This window comes from Procambarus clarkii, unplaced genomic scaffold (assembly GCF_040958095.1).
Source record: "Procambarus clarkii isolate CNS0578487 unplaced genomic scaffold, FALCON_Pclarkii_2.0 HiC_scaffold_105, whole genome shotgun sequence".
In the NCBI taxonomy this organism is placed as follows: Eukaryota; Metazoa; Arthropoda; class Malacostraca; order Decapoda; family Cambaridae; genus Procambarus; species Procambarus clarkii.
This window is the reverse complement of record NW_027189138.1, coordinates 235569-253777: the sequence shown is the minus strand read 5'-3', so window position 1 is coordinate 253777 and position 18209 is coordinate 235569. Positions and strand designations below refer to the sequence as shown.

The following is an 18209-nucleotide window of genomic DNA, read 5'->3' as shown; positions in this document are numbered from 1 at the left end:
ATGAACGACCAGTTGACACATGGAGAGCCACGAACTACATGCTGACACATGGAGTGCAATGACACGAAGTGTCATGAACCACACGCTAACACATTAAGAACCATGACTCAACTGCTGACAAATGGAGTGCCATAAACCACATGATGACACATGGAGTGCCGTGAACCACATGCTGATACTTGGAATGCCATGAAGCACATGCTGACAAATGGAGTGCAATAAGCCACATGCTGACATATGAAGTGCAATGAGCTACATGGTGATACATAGAGTGACATGAACCACATGCAGACACATGGAGTGCTATGAACCTCATGCTGAAATATGTAGTAACATGAATTACATGTTGACACATGAAGTGCCATTTTTCTTAAATCACACTACATGAAAAACGTGAAAAAAGTCACTATATTACCATATATGAGGATTTTTACTTCAAATCATAGTGCGAGGTTTCGTGTTATTTAGATCCTTTAAAACACACATGAAAAAAAAAAATTCCAATACAAATGATATAAATCTATGCGTTTTCATTAGAATTAACTAAAATGTTCCTGATTTTCCGTTTTTATTACCGCAAGAAGATATACACGTAAAATTACTCTAATCCGGCTGAAACGTCGAAATATGCAATAAAAACAGAACTTCTCTTCTAATCAATATCTTACTCACTTTTTGCTTGAATAAAATCATAACAAATTTGTTAAACATGAACGGTCATTTGTAAAACCACGTTGCGAATCATTTGTTAATTTATGTTTTCAAGAAGATGAATTGTATATGCAATTATCGATTAAAGTAACTTTCCCACAATTGACGTTAGGCTAATTAGCCGATTGTTTGATGCAAGTGATCTATCTCCTTTCTTAAAAATTGGTACCACATTAGCAACTTCCATGACTCTGGCACTCTGCCTGACATTATTGATTTATTAAATATGGTAGACAGTTGCTCGCAAAGCACTCCTTTGCATTCTTTAAGCACCCTTGCAATCACTTCATCCGGCCATGGGGATTTGTTTGATTTGAGTCTTGCTATTCGTTTAATAACATCCTCCCCTGGTGTTATGGGGGGCAGTTGGTTTTACTGAGAGGGTCAATAGTTATAAGCAAAAGAATTCCTAAAATAGAGGAGATTAGATAGACTCCGGCCCCCAGGGAAATATATTCCCAGCAATGAATACTTGCTTTAAAATAAGAACTGCTGTCTAGTAGATAATCATCTACTCCACTTCATCTAGGACGAAAATATTCTCCTAGATTTATCCTTATTTATTAAACCCTCTAATAACCCCCATATACAATATGGAGGTTTAATAAATACAATAAATCACTTTACCCCCTCTACCTTACGTTAACTACCTTGGTCCACATAAGCAGGATGCAAGGTTTACAATTGCAAACTAGGGTAAAGATTACTTTCCTGAAGGGCATGTGTAACGGCTTAAGGTAGCCTTGATAAACCTTAGCCCACGTGGTTCCACAGTCACCCTAGAATACACTTAGGGATACCAAAACACTGGTTAAGAATACACAACTCACTAAACATACACCTAGCTAGTAGCATGGTGATATTAAGGTAAGATACTTAACTTGGACAAAGGGTATAGGGAGAGTAACGAGGAGGAGGAGAACAGAGCCCACAGGGAGAGGTGTAGACACCACAGTCGCAGCCACAGAGAAGAGAGAGAACAGCCTACTCTGCTCTCTTAAATATGCTGCTGGAAAGGGTACCTAGCTGATCGTTCGCCACGATCCTTACAGGTCTTCACCGACCTTCATTACTACTTACTTTAACAATTCGAAGAATAGCTGATAGCTAGGTCAATCTTATATATAATAATCAAGAAGCTCATAGTCTGAATGATCTGTGATGATGACACGATTCATCTTACGTCTGGCAAGGAAGACGGAAACAAATACATACCCAGGTTTTAAGGAGCCATGAATGTAAATGTTATTGTTAATTAAATATCCTTCTCACCTGATCCAATCCTATGAATTAATGTATAGTAATTATTTAGAACTCAAAATAGACCTCTGGTTTCCAAATAAGAACTCAGGGTCGTAACACCTAGTAAACTGGTCAACCATGGGGGTAGAAATAGCCTAAGCTACTCTATCCCTTTGAGATATATTTTATTGTTTGTCTCAATAAACATACTTGAACTGGTCAACCTGTCCTCGTCCCCACACACATAGGCTGAAGGCATAGTGTTACGTTCCTCTTTAGTAAATGCAGAGATAAAACTATTTATTAAAAATACTCCTCATCTCTTCATCATTATCCGTTCTGACCTGTCTCTGTTTTCAATAGACCTATCCTTTCCCTAAACTTTGTTCGATATAACTGAAAAAAACCTTAGGGTTTGTCTTTGCTTGCTCTGCTATGCCAACTTCATAGTTTCTTTTTGCCCTTCTTATCTCTTTTTTAACATTTCTGACCAGTTGTACGAATTCCTGTTCTAAACTAACTTCCCTATTCTTAATCCTTTTGTACCAAGCTCTCTTTCTACCTATAAGGTTCATCAGATCATTTGTTATCCATTTTGGGGTCATTAGTATTCGATCTATTCAATTTGTATGATATACTACGTTCCTCTGCTTTGCTTAGACTATTTTTAATTAAGTTACATTTTTAATCCACATCGAAAATTCTTCTTACGTCACCTATCGCTGGGTTCACGTCTCGCTCCAAGTCCGGCCCACTCCCACGCCCAAGACTTTAAAACCTATTTGACCCCCAAAATTTCTTAGGCTATTAAAATAAGTTTTTCGAAAATCTGGCACTTTAACAGACTTTTCTCCTACATATCTCTTCAGTTCTATGCTAAATCTGATATCTTTGTGATCACTGTTCCCTAGCTCACTCCCTATTTCGATGTCATTAATTTGTGTTCCCCTTTTAGTTAACACTAAATCTAAAATATTTTTTTCACGCATTGGTTCCCTAATATGTTGCATAAGAAAGCAATCGTCAATTAATTCTAGACAATCTTCTTCTTCATTATTTCCTGTTCTGTTTAACCAATTTATTCCACTAAGATTAAACTCACCTATGACACAAATACTGTTAGACCTAGATGCTCTGGATATTTCATCCCATAGGTGCTTTGCTTCCATCCTGTCTGAGTTTGGTGGCCTGTATATGAAACCTATTATAAGATATTTGCTTTTTCGTATAATTCTATCCAAAGAGTTTCTGTGTGTGGCTCAGTTTTGAGACTACATTTAAAATTTTCCCTAACATATATGGATAATTCCCCTCCTCGTCTAATATATCTACCTGTGTGAAATAGTTTAAATCCCTTTATTTGATATTCAGCTAATTGTTCTCTATTTTCTACATTTATCCACGTTTCGGTAAGTGCAATAATATCTTTTTTTGTGCAGACAAGAGCATTTTAATCGTTTATGTTGTTTCTTTGACATCTGCTGTTAGTGTAATATACCCTAAGTGTATTGTTATTTTGAGGCCATTCTCTTTCTCTGATCATTTTGCCAATTTGTTTCTTCCACAAATACCTACTTTTATTACCTCCTTTCTCAATATCAATTTCCATACCACTATCTACTAACAGTGTAAACCCAAAACCAAACAAACGCCTCCAACCACTGGTTTCAACGAGTTTGCAACAACACTAACCCCATCCCTCGATAGATGCACCCCATCCGTATACGTATAGTATACATATCATTTCTTCCATAAAATTATTCCCAGTTATTTATGAAAGATTTGCATTTGATTTGCAATATTTTTCCAGCTGGCAATTGACACCAAGTTCCCTCGACAACCATTCATTCCCAACTCCCTTTCTTGGAAGAATACCACATATGATCGAGATTTCTCCCTTGCTCCTAACTAATTCTATGGCGATCTTAAATCTCTGTATCAGTGCCTCACTCCTAACTCATCCAACATTATTTCCATTGGCACTGATACATATAATGGATTTGTTCCCATTTCCAGCCATATATCATTCAAGTTGATAATAATATCACCAATTCCAGCTCCTGGATACCAAACCCTTAACCTGTTCCCCCTATCTCTGGCACAACATTTTTTATCCAAATACTTCATCTAGGAATCTCCCACAACCAAAATTCGCTTAGGTTCTTCCATTACTTTCTGAGCACTTTGAGGGACCTGCGCTTCGTTGCTTTCCCTTTCGAACGAACTGCAGGCTCACCACAGCACTTTTCCTCCTACACAGCAAATGAGTTAGAAGTCCTTAGTACATCTGAAGGCGGCTTTGTAAAAGTCTTCTTAAGACCACTGTCTTCTATGACTTTCCAAGACGATGTCATTTTAATACTGGTCTCCTTTGTCTTTTCCTGATGTTGTTTAAGGTAACTGCAGAAAGCCTATTGCCCCCATACGAGGCAGCTCCTATTGATAACCACCCAATCCCACTCGTATACATGTCCAACCCACGCTTGAAACAATCAAGGGACGCCACCTCCACCACGTTACTCAGTAATTCGTTCCACAAATCAACGACCCCCCCCCCTGATAATGAACTAATATTTACCCAGGTCCTTCATAAAACTAAACTTATCCAATTTGTCCCCATTGTGTCGTGTACTATCTTGTGTTGATAATTTTATTTCCTTTTTAATATCCCCTTTATTATATACATTTATCCACTTGTTCACTTCTATCATGTCGCCCCTAACTCTTCGCCTTTCCAGCGAATGTAATTTAAGCTTTGTCAATATTTCTTCATGACAATTTTCTAATTTATGCAATTAACTTTGTCATTAACATCGAGCATGGGAAAAATCCAGTTCATATGTGGCATTCTTCAAAGAAAGGGAGTTGGAAATGAATCGTTGTCGAGGGCACTTGGTGTCAATTACCGATTTGACAAATATTGTAAATCAAATGCAATATCCTTCATTGATAACTGGGATCACTTTTACGAAAGGAATGACGTGCATGCTCGGGATAGATTGCATTTATCAAGGGCTGAGGTTGTTGTTGTTGCCAACTCATTAGAACCAGTGGTTGGAGGTGTTTGTTTGGGTTTAAACTGGTAATAGATTATGGTATGGGAATTGATATGTAGAAAAGGGGCAATACAAGTATGTGTTGGTGGGGGAAAAATGACAAAATGATCAGGGAAGGAGATGGGCCTCAAAATAACAATACACTTTAAGTATATTACACCAACAGTAGGAGTCGAAGAAACAAAATAAGCTAATTAAATGTCCTTGTTTGGACAGAAACAATAGACATTATTGCACTTACCGAAACATGGTTGAATGTAGAAAACAGAGAACTATTAGCTGAATATCAAATAAACGGGTTTAAACGATTTCACACAGATATATATATGGCTACTCCCCCTCCTCGTCTAATATATATATATGTTAGAGCAATTTTGAAATGTAGTCTCAAAGAGGTAATCAAAACTGAGCCACACATGGAAACTATTTTGCTAGAATTAAACAAACAAGCTACAAATATTATAATAGGAGTTATATACAGGGTCACTAAACTTAGACAGAATGGAGGCAAAGCATCTATCGGATGGAATATCTAGAGCATCTAGGTCAAACAGTATTTATGTCATGGGTGACTTTAATTTTAGTGGCATAAACTGGAATAACAGAGAAGTGAATAATGAGGCAGAATATTTTCTAGAATAAAATGACGATTGCTTTCTTAAGCAGCACATTAAGGAACCAACAAAGGAAAAAATATTTTAGACATAATGTTAACTAGCTAACTAATTACAAAAAAATAATGACATCGAAATAGGGAGTGTGCGAGAGAACAGTGATCACAAAGAATTCAGATTTAGCATAGAATGGAATAGATTTGTAGAAGAAAATTCTGTTAAAAGTGCCAGATTTTCGAAAAACTTATTTTAATAGCTAAGAAATGTTTTGGGTCAAATAGATTGAAAAGTCTTGGGGTATCGAAGGTGGGCCGGTCTTTGAGCGAGACGTGAAACCAGCGATAGGTGACGTAAAAAGGGATTTCGATGTAGATTCAAAATATAACTTATTTAAAAATATTCTAAGCAAATCACAAGAACGTAGTATATCATACAAATTGAATAGATCGAATACTAATGACCCAAAATGGATAACAAAAGATCTGATGAATCTTATAGGTAGAAAGAGAGCTTGGTACAAAAGGATTAATAATAGGGAAGTCAGTTTAGAACAGGAATTTGTACAACTGATTAGAAATGTTCAAAAAAGAGATAAGGAGGGCACAAAGGAATTATGAAGTTCGCAGAGCAGGGCAAGCGAAGACAAATCCTAAAGGTTTTTTACAGTTATATCGAACAAAGATTAGGGAAAGGATAGGTCTGGGGGAAAATTTGACCCAAATATTTTAATTATAATAATAATATTTGCGATAGCTACGAAGGACTTTTTGTGAAAAATTGGAAAACTAAGGACAGCAAGTTTACTGAAATTAAATCCAAGAACTAGTGTCCTATGGAAAGAACTACTGTCCTATGGATGTTCCTAATTAATTATGTATTGAATATTAAAGGGACTGTATATTATGAGTCAAATTCACTCACCCAAAATGGGGGAGTTACATACTAAAAGAGTAATACATCTGTTGCATTATTCTAGCGCTGGTTCTCGCAAGAGTAATTATAATATTAGTTAAGTAAATAGTTGAAAATGTAATGAATGTATAGATATTTTCTAAAAAAAAAATTACACAGTGAAATATTAAATACTTGCATAATAAATGAAAAGTACACGTATAGATAATAACTCATGGAATAAGATAATTAATAATACTCTGAAGGGTTAATACTACAAGAAAACATAATACAGCTTAGCTGTTAAGCAGAGATAGAAGCACACTTCAGCGTAGACACATCATTGGAACTTTTAGCAATATGTGGACGCATTTGACGTGGGGCCAAGGTCCCACACGTCAAATGTGTGACGACGAGCAAATGAACAAGTTTATCATATTGAGATCTTTATTAGAATAAACAGTGTTACTTAGCTAGATGGTGCTCTCCGAACGATTGTCTGATCGTTAATGGAGACACTACGGTACCCAGACAATCGCTGATGCTTGAATGTCCTCTGTATGGTCCGTAAATAACGTGCTCCTTACTATGGTTGGTAAGATGGCAGCCTCTCGATGGAATCTCTTTCCTTTTATGCACGGACATACATGTGCACAACGTTCCAAAGTAACCTCGAGTGTAAAGTATTTTATTTACTTGTAATTAGTTAGGGAAGTAAGGAATCACGACAAGTACTGATGTCAAGAATAAACATATTAGATCATAACACCGCTTCCCGTAAGGCAATTGGTTTAATTAAGACTGCGCTAAATAAACGAGAATTGTCGACGTAAAACTATTTTACGCCGTAGTAATATTTACTGGAATAATTAATTTGATTAAATGATAGAGTTCAGTACGCAATAGGACACGAAATAAGCAAACTCTTTCATAGAAGATTACACTTGGAAAGAAAGAGCAAATAACTGGACTCGGTAAAATTCCAACAAATGTGGATTATTTCATGTTTCAGCTTGTTTCTATCTCACGGTGTCATAGGGCCTAAGAAGGATTTGACAGAATATTGTGTTGCAATAGAAAACATTAATTGTATTAATTCTACGAATTAGTAATATTAGTAATTACTATTGTTAGTAACTAAATGAGGATGAAATGTAGATTATTACCAACAAGGTCCATTAAAAACTGAGACAGATCAGATAACGGATAATGACAAAGAGATAAGCAGTAATTTTATTAAATATTTTATATGCGTTTACTAAAGAGGAACTTAACAATATGCCTGCAGCCGAACAAGTCTAAGTGGGTGGGGCTGAGGACAGGTTGACTAGTTTAGCAGTTACCAGGGAGGATGTTATTAAACAAATAGTAAAACTCAAGCCATTTCCATTCTATGCTAAATAAGATTTATCATAGAATGGAATTGATTTGTAGAAGAAAATTCTGTAAAAGTGTCAGATTTTCGAAAAGCTGATTTTAATTGCCTAAGAAATTTTTTGGGTGAAAAAAATTGGAAAGTCCTGGGCATTGGGGGTGGGCCAGTCGTGGTGCGAGACAAGAACCCAGCCATAGGTGATGTAAAAAGTGGTTTCGATGTGGATTGAAAATATAACTTATTTAAAATAATTCAAAACAAAGCACGCTAATGTAGTTTACCATACAAATTGAATAGATGGAATAATAATGACCCAAAATGGATAACAAATTATCTAAATAACCTTATAGGTAGAAAGAGAGCTTGATACAAAAGGATTATGAATAGGGAAGTCAGTTTAGAACAAGTTTTCGTCCAACTTGTTAGAAATGTCAAAAAATATATAAGGAGAGCAAAAAGAAACTATGAAGTTTGCATAGCAGGGCAAGCAAAGATAAATTATAAACCATTTTTATCAGCTATATTGAACAAAGATTAGGGATAAGATAGGTCAATTAAAAACTGAGACAGGTCAGATAACAGATAAGAACGAAGAGATGAGTAGCATTTTTCATAAATATTTTGGCTCTGTATTTACTAAAAAGGAAGGAAACATTATGCCTTCAGCCGAGCAAGTATATGTGGGTGGATTAAGGAATGGGGAAGTCAGTTTAGAACAGGAATTCATACAACTGGTTAGAAATGTTAAAAAAGAGATTAGGAAAGCAAAAAGAAACTATGAAGTTCGCATAGCAGAGCAAGCAATGTCAAATCCTAAAGGGTTTTTTCAGTTATATCGAGAATCTGTACTTCATACATTTCTTAATAATGTCTCACAAATATTTAAATAATTAAACAAAAATTGTATAATAACTTCATATTATTCTTGCAATTTATTTTTGCATTTTTTTTATACAAAATTTACATTTTAAAAGATTACCTCTATTTTTAGATTGATGACTTGAAGACTACAGTGCCATCCACAGCAAATCATGGTCTTAAAATATCTCCTAGCAATGACGAGACCAATTTTCACAGAGATCAAATTGTTGCTAAGCAGTATTCACAGGTAAATATATATTATATATATAATATTATATATATAAAATTAACTACTTCATTGCTCAAAGCACCTTTTGACATTCTGAGAGTTGTGCTATTTTATTAATTAATTAATTAGGCTATATTTTAATGTTTTGTAATGTTTTCATTACTTTTTTTGTTTTGAAATATAAATTGTTGAGTTTTGAAACATTTTGACATTAACTATACCTGAATATTTATAAACAAAAAAATACCAGAACTATGTCCTTGACAATTGCACTAAGAAGTCTTTGCCAAAATCAGGTGCTCAGTGCAGTAGTTAAAAACTTAAAAGTTGTACCACCTCTGGTGCAAGATTAGGGACCCATAGCCTCAGAGAAGAAAATAAAGAGTACTCAGAGAAGGCCTTGAATAATAGGCAGGCTGTTTGTGTGTGTTTCGACGGTAAGCTTGCTGACACCATATGTAATTACCTAAGTGTAGTTACAGGATTAGAGCTACGCTCGTGGTGTCCCGTCTACCCAGCACTCTTTGTCACATAATGCTTTAAAACTACTGACGGTCTTGGCCGCCACCACCTTCTCACTTAATTTGTTCCAACCGTGTACCACTCTGTATGCGAAAGGAAATTTTTGTGTATTTCTTTGGCATCTTTGTTTAGTTAGTTTAAATCTATGACCTTTTGTTCTTGAAGTTCCAGGTCTCGGGAAATCTTCCCTATCGATTTTATCAATTCCTGTTACTATTTTGTACATAGTGATTTTATCACCTCTTTTTGTTGTCTTCTAGTTTTGGCATATATAATGCCTCTGACCTCTCCACATAGCTCTTGCCCTTTAGTTCTCGGAGCCACTTAGTAGCATGTCTTTGCACCTTTTCCAGTTTGTTGATGTGCTTCTTAAGATATGGGCACCACACAACCGCTGCATATTCTAGCCTTGGCCGAACAAAACTCGTGAACAATTTCTTTAGTATTTCGCCATCCATGTATTTAAACGAAATTCTGAAGTTAGAAAGCGTGGCATAGGCTCCTCACACAACGTTCTTTATGTGAGCCTCAAGTGATAGTTTTCTATCTAGAATCAACCCTAGACCTCTTTCTTTTATCAGAATTATATAAAGATTTCTCACATAATTTGTAGGTTGTGTGGGATCTGTGTTCTATTCCACATTCCATAACATGGCATTTATTCACATTAAATTTCATTTGCCAAGTGGTGCTCCATATACTTATTTTGTCCAGGTCTTCTTGAAGGGCATGACAATCATCTAAATTTCTTATCCATCCCATTATCTTAGCATCATCAGCAAACATGTTTATATAATTCTGTATTCCAACTGGTAGATCATTTATGTAGACAATGAACATTTCTGGTGCATGTACTGTGGTACTCCACTTGTGACACTTCTCCAGTCCGATTGCCTCTGATTACTGCCCTCATTTTTCTATCAGTCAGAAAATTTTTCATCCATGTTAGAAGCTTACCTGTCACCCATCCAAAATTTTCTAGTTTCCAGAACAACCTCTTATGTGGAACTCTGTCGAAAGCCTTTTTTATGTCTAGATAGATGCAGTCAACCCAACTACCTTTTTCCTTTAAAATCTCTGTGGCTCAATCATAGAAACTGAGTAAATTCGATACACAGGATCTTCCAGATCGAAAACAATACTGTCTGTGTGATATTATATAATTTCTCTCCAGGTGTTCTACCCATTTAGTTTTTATTATTTTTTTTCAATCTTTTCACTGTTACACTTGTCAATGATTCAGGTCTATAACTGAGAGAGGTGGGGTCTTCCCTGTTGCCACTTTTGTAGATTGGAACTATGTTAGCCTTTTCCCACATGTTTGCTATGACTCCTGTACACAGGGATGCCTGAAAGATCAGGCGAAGTGGAAGGCTGAGCTCAGATGCACATTCTCTCAGAACCCATGGTGAAACTCCATCTGGACCAACTGCTTTGTTCTTACTTAGCTCCTTTAGCATATTTTCCACTTCATCTCTAGACACCTCTATACGCTCTATGATGTTCTCAGAAATTCTTATTGTGTCTGGTTCTCTTAAGATTTCATTTTGTATAAACACACTTTGGAACTTTTGGTTTAATGTTTCACACATTGCATTATCATTTTCTGAGAATCTGTTTCCTATTTTCAACCTCTGGATATTATCCTTTACCTGCAATTTGTTGTTTATGAATTTGTAGAATAGGCCCAGTTCTGTTTTACATTTATCCATTATCCCTTTTTAAAAATTTCTTTCTGCCTCTTCCCTTACTGCTGTATAGTGTTTCTCGCATCTTTGTATCGCTGGTATGATTGGGGGTTTGGCTTCTTTCTATATTGATACCTGCTTGATGGGGTTCTGCTCTTCTACTCCCCAAGCCCGGCCCGAGGCCAGGCTCGACTTGTGAGAGTTTGGTCCACCAGGCTGTTGCTTGGAGCGGCCCGCAGGGCCACATACCCACCACATCCCGGCTGATCCGGAACTTCTCTTAGAAAACAGTCCAGTTTTCTCCTGAAGATGTCCACGGTTGTTCCGGCAATATTTCTTATAGTCGCTGGGAGGACGTTGAACAACCGCGGACCTCTGATGTTTATACAGTGCTCTCTGATTGTGCCTGTGGCACCTCAGCTCTTCACTGGTTCAATCTTGCATTTTTTTCCATATTGTTCACTCCAGTACGTTGTTATTTTACTGTGTAGATTTGGGACCTGGCCCTCCAGTATCTTCCATGTGTATATTATTTGGTATCTCTCTCGTCTCCTTTCTAGAGAGTACATTTGGAGAGCTTTGAGATGATCTCAATAATTTAGGTGTTTTATCTCGTCTATGCGTGCCGTATATGTTCTCTGTATTCCCTCTATTTCAGCAATCTCTCCTGCTCTGAAGGAGGAAGTGAATACTGAGCAGTACTCGAGACGGGACAACATAAGTGACTTGAAGAGTACAACCATTGTGATGGGATCCCTGGATTTGAAAGTTCTCATAATCCATCCGATCATTTTTCTGGCCGACGCAATATTTGCTTGGTTATGCTCCCTAAACATAAGATCGTCGGACATCATTATTCCCAAATCCTTGACATGCTGTTTTTCTACTACGGGAAGATTCGATTGTGTTTTGTACCCTGTATTATGTTTCAGATCCTCATTTTTGCCATACCTAAAATTTATCACTGTTAAACATCATGTTATTTTCTGCTGCCCAATCGAAAACTTTGTTGACATCTGCTTGTAGTTTTTCAATGTCTTTCATTCCATTTTTGTGTATTTTGGTTTGTGGCCCTCTCTCAATTTCTGTTGAACCAATCCTGTTTTCTGGCCCTGCATCTCTGTTTTGGTATGAATGTTTGTGTGCCTTCATTGTATATTTTGAAAAATTTGGCATACATTTAATTTACTTCCCTGTCTAGCAACAAGTCTGCCTAATTACTTATTAAAAAAATTTTGAAGTTCCCCCATAGTGACCTCTCTCTCTCTTGAAATCAAGTTTATCAACTGTTTCAATGTCCCCATTTTCTGTGTGTGTGTGTGTTTGGAGGCTAAGCTTGCTGATACCATGTGTGTGTGTGTTTGGAGGCTAAGCTTGCTGATACCATGTGTGTGTGTGTGTGTGTTTGGAGGCTAAGCTTGCTGATACCATGTGTGTGTGTGTGTGTGTTTGGAGGCTAAGTTTGCTGACACCATGTGTGTGTGTGTGTGTGTTTGGAGGCTAAGTTTGCTGACACCATGTGTGTGTGTTTGGAGGCTAAGCTTGCTGATACCGTTTGTGTGTGTGTGTGTGTTTGGAGGCTAAGCTTGCTGATACCGTTTGTGTGTGTGTGTGTGTTTGGAGGCTAAGCTTGCTGATACCGTTTGTGTGTGTGTGTGTGTGTTTGGAGGCTAAGCTTGCTGATACCGTTTGTGTGTGTGTGTTTGTTTAGAGGCTAAGCTTCCTGATACCATGTGTGTGTGTATCTGGAGGCTAAGCTTGCTGATACCATGTGTGTGTGTGTGTGTGTTTGGAGGCTAAGCTTGCTGATACCATGTGTGTGTATGTGTGTGTTTGGAGGCTAAGCTTGCTGATACCATGTGTGTGTGTATTTGGAGGCTACGCTTGCTGATACCATGTGTGTGTGTTTGTGTGTGTTTAAAGGCTAAGCTTGCTGATACCATGTGTGTGTGTGTGTGTGTTTGGAGGCTAAGCTTGCTGATACCATGTGTGTGTGTATTTGGAGGCTACGCTTGCTGATACCATGTGTGTGTGTGTGTGTGTGTGTGTGTTTGGAGGCTAAGTTTGCTGACACCATGTGTGTGCGTATTTGGAGGCTACGCTTGCTGATACCATGTGTGTGTGTGTGTGTTTGGAGGCTAAGCTTGCTGATTCCATGTGTGTGTGTGTGTTTGGAGGCTAAGTTTGCTGATACCATGTGTGTGTGTGTGTTTGGAGGCTAAGCTTGCTGATACCATGTGTGTGTGTGTGTTTGGAGGCTAAGCTTGCTGATACCATGTGTGTGTGTGTGTGTTTGGAGGCTAAGCTTGTTGATACCATGTGTGTGTGTGTGTGTGATTGTTTGAAGGCTAAGCTTGCTGATACCATGTGTGTGTGTGTGTGTTTGGAGGCTAAGCTTGCTGATACCGTGTGTGTGTGTGTGTGTTTGGAGGTTAAGCTTGCTGATACCATGTGTGTGTGTGTGTGTGTGTTTGGAGGCTAATCTTGCTGATACCATGTGTGTGTGTGTGTTTGGAGGCTAAGTGACAAAACTTTCTATATTCTGTTTGGCAATAAATCCTCTAATCAAATAAATCTCAAAATAAACAATACCCAAATTTGTAACAAATTAGATGGCAAATTCCTTGGCATTCTCATTGACCACAAGCTGAATTTCCAGGGACACATTCTAAACATATCAAAAAAAGTTTCAAAAACTGTGGGCATTCTTTCTAAGATCAGATATTATGTACCACGCCCTGCCCTGGTGACTCTCTATTACTCCCTTATCTATCCATATCTCAACTATGGTATTTGTGCTTGGGGCTCTACTACCCAAAATCCCTTACGTCCTCTAATTACTCAACACAAAGCTGCTATTAGGACAATATCCAATTCTGGCCCCAGACATCACTCGGTACCCCTACTCAAATCTCTGAATATGTTAGACATTAAGTCACTGCACATTCTCTCATGTGTATTATACATATATAAAAGGCTAAACTATAATGCCAATCCTGATCTCAAAAGCTTCATAGAAGGTTGTAACAGAACCCATGAGCACCACACCAGAAATAAATACAGTTTTGATATTCCTAGAGTACGACTAAATCAAACCAGAAATGCTCTACAAATCAAGGGGCCCAGAATGTGGAATGACCTTCCCAACCATGTTAAAGACTGTACCTCTCTCAACCAGTTTAAGTTAAAAACGAAGCAATACCTAATAATTCCATGTAACCCACCTTACCCCCCTGTTGTCAACCCATGTATATTTTTTGTTTTTTTGTTTTTCAAATCAACGCTGTTTGAATGTAATTTTCTGTAATAATTTGTAATTGTATTTGTGCTGCTTTTTCAACAATGTTCCCCCCTCTTTTACCTCTATTTTTTATATGTACTCATCACATCTTTTCTTTTTACCCATTAGTTTTAAGCTGTAGTCATTAATGTTTTTCCTGCCCGAAACGCTTTGCGTAATAGTGGCTTTAGGCATTGTATGTACTAGCTCTATCTATAAAGCCAACAAACTTTGTAAATCTCTTTATGTATGTACCTTACCTAAATAAAGATTATTATTATTATTATTATTAAGTTTGCTGACACCGTATGTGTACTCACCTATTTTTACTCACCTGTTTAAATAATAATAGGGGTGTGTACCACCTCTGGTGCAATTGTAGGGACCCACAGCCGTGAAGAAAATAAAGAGTATTCAGAGAAGACCTTGTGGATTCTCACTGAACACTAATCTTTTCTTCTCCTACCACCCCTCTTATTTTGTTTTATGCTGTATTCTATTATATATCATATAAATACATAGCCAAATGGCAATATTTATTATGTCTATACAAAAAGAAGACATCCACTTTATTTTTTTTCTCTCCTTTGTTTCTATGTGGATTTTGTTGTGACTAATGATTCTCCTCCTTTCCCATCAACAGGTCTTCCTCACTGGGCTTGCTCGGCTTTTGTGTTACTGTGAGGGTGCCATCATCGTTTACCCTTCAAGACTGACTCATGCTGGCATTGCATTTGTGGACTTCCCTTCACAGTAAACAGTCCTTCTCCATATGGTGATTGTCCAGGGCAAGCAGGGTGTGACTGCCATCTTGGAGAAGCAGGGTCTTTTAATATGAAGAATCTTCCGTCTTCTCTACTTACGCCAGCTTGTGCCAGCCTTGCATTCTTGTTACTTCATGGCCCTTGGGCCATTTTTATTTATTTTACATAATAAATTTTGTTATTAATACCCGTGTTTCACAAGAGATCCTTAACATTTTTAGCACCAATTGTATTGACTAATGTACGTCTTGTAACCTTTAAGACAAAAATAGACAAGACATAGATAAATGAGTGAATAATACTGAGTGACTAGGTTAGGGCGAGGAACATAGTACAGTGTCTGACTTTGGAAGAATGCCTACTGTTTTAGAAACCTTATTGCCATGATCATAATCGTATGGGTTAAAAAGCATTTGTTGTCACTCCTACACTGTGGCTTGTTGAGCTTTAAACCTTTGCTCCTTGTTCGTGTTACATCTGACCTTTTGAAGAAATTGTATGAATCAATATCCTCCAAATTGTTCAGTATTTTAAAGGTTTCGCTCTATTACTCTCTCATTTGCATATATCTAAGCATATAGATTAGATATAGATTTAGATTAGATTTTTTATTCAGGTAAAGGTACATACATTGCAGATGAGTTACAAAGGGAAAGACAATGACTAGAGTTCACTAGCTCTATTGGAAGAGAAACGTCTGCAAGACAAGTGTGGGCAAAAATTCAGGTAGCAGCGGCTCACAACGACCCCCAACGGCTTCATTTTGTATCTTCTCCAACTTGCCCATCCTACCTTTACCAAAACAAGAAATGACAGGTGCAGCATAATCAATAAGAAATCTTACAGTACTCAAGTACATCATTCGTAGCACTTGGACTCCCACTCCTTTCCACAGCATGCCAAGGCCTTCAGAGGTTGTAATCTCTTCCGACATTGACTCAACAGTCTGTTCATCTCAGTTTCCAAACTCTCATGGGTATATCCAACATATATGCCTTAATATTTATATATATTAACTCTCTATATTTTTACCGTTTATTTCCAATATAATGGGCCTCCGACTTCTACATACAAACTTTAGTTTTGTCTTCATTAACCACTAGTGCCATGTGGTGACACTGGTTTCCGAAATTGTCCAACACTGTTTGAACCTTTGAAATATCTTTGCCCTGAAACAAAATATCATCGGCATATATGATTGGAGTTACCCAATTTGAGTATTTCTCAGATGCTATCTTATTCATTAGTACATTAAACAGGGAGAGACTCAACACTCCTCCCTGAGGTGTGCAGAGTTCTTGACCTTGATACCTTGAACCTTGAACCATACAACCTTGATACCACACCTGAGCCTTCCTTTCCTGAAGATAATCCCCTATCCAGCGCAATAATCTCCCTTCAACACCAAGACCAGATAATTCATATAAAATAACCTCTTTGTTGGCTTTATCAAAAGCTCCTTATAAATCAATAAAAATTCTATAATAATCATTACCATAATAATAATAATAATAATAATAATAATAATAATAATTTTTATTTAGGTAAGGTACATACATAAAGAGATTTTACAAAGTTTGTTGGCTTTATAGATAGAGCTAGTACATACAATGCCTAAAGCCACTATTACGCAAAGCGTTTCGGGCAGAAACGCCCGAAACCATTAGCTAGACATTTAATAATACAGTCAGAGGTACTTTTTCCTCTGAGGAACCTGAAAAATTATTAGACAGCTGATCACCTATTATATACAAAAGTTTATTTAACATGATCCTCTCCATCATTTTACAAAAACACGAGGTTAAAGACACAGGTCTGTACTCTCCATTGGTTTTAGGGATAAGGATGATCATAGTTCTTTTTCATTTACTGGGAATTCTGCCCTCTTTATAACTAATATTAAAGAGGTCTAACAGCGGGCTTTTCGTCATAATGGCAAGTTCATTAAGTATTTCATAAGTTACTCCATCCTCCCCAGGTGCGGTAGATTTCCCAACTTTAATCGCCGTTATTAGTTCTTCTCTGGTAATACCTGTGCAAGTGACATCACCACTGTTACCTGCTGTAAGTATAAAATCCTTTCTTAGATCTTTCCAAGAATCAAACGACTCTCTCGTTACAGCGGGTAATTAAATGAACTAAGTTTGGCAGCTTCCGCCCATTTATTTACGGGACCTTTTGCAATTCCTTACGGGTCAGGATGTGCAACAAAATTATGCTTTTTACCCCTTATTTCATTTATGTCTTGCCAGATTTTCTTCAAGATTGTTACTCCTAACTTTCTCTGCAAACTCCTGCCAATACTTGCTCCAAATTTCCTTTCTCTTCTCCGCACACTTTTATGGGGGATGCTTTTCTCTACCAGATGTTTTCCGGTTCAATGTTGCATTAAATACATCTACCTCCTTAATTAAATCTTAATAAAATGCTTCTGCCGAAACTGGCTTATAAGTATCATACCAAGACTTAATATGACCAACAAGGCCCCTTAATTCTCCCTTATTAAACTTTAAGCTTTTCCTCTGAAGGCAGGCATGCTTTTTATCTAGTTTAAGCTGTATTTGTAATGCAAAATTTCTTAGCATTTCATCCACAGTAAGACAATTCTCCTCTATGCCCTCAGCATTTATCAAACAAGCATAATCTAATCTCCCTCCCCTCAGATGAGTAGGAGAGGGTTCGCCCAGCAGTTGAACATCTTCATGTTCAACATGTTCATCTTCATGTTCAGAATGTTACCATCCCTATCCCCAGTTTCCTGGAGTGCTACTATGTTAATATTCTCTAAGAGTATAATAGTGTACATCCACCGCTCTAGTTTTTAATCCATTAACGTTCCAAGATAATATTATCAATCTACTTTCATCCATGATTAATAATAAAACTACCTTTGCCCTGTCCGTCACATTCCATGAGATACGAGAGTACCTTAGAAACTTCCTTCCAACTCCGTAATATTTTTTCTTTCTCCTCACT

General features: G+C 37.2%; 1 long non-coding RNA gene across 1 annotated transcript; it reads left to right on the top strand.

The window, feature by feature from the left end:
- Positions 1-8770: 8770 nt before the first annotated feature.
- On the top strand, positions 8771-15420 carry LOC138360280 (uncharacterized). The gene is made up of 2 exons (XR_011226263.1): positions 8771-8997; positions 15113-15420. It is a non-coding gene; the product is annotated as an uncharacterized lncRNA (long non-coding RNA).
- Positions 15421-18209: the final 2789 nt, after the last annotated feature.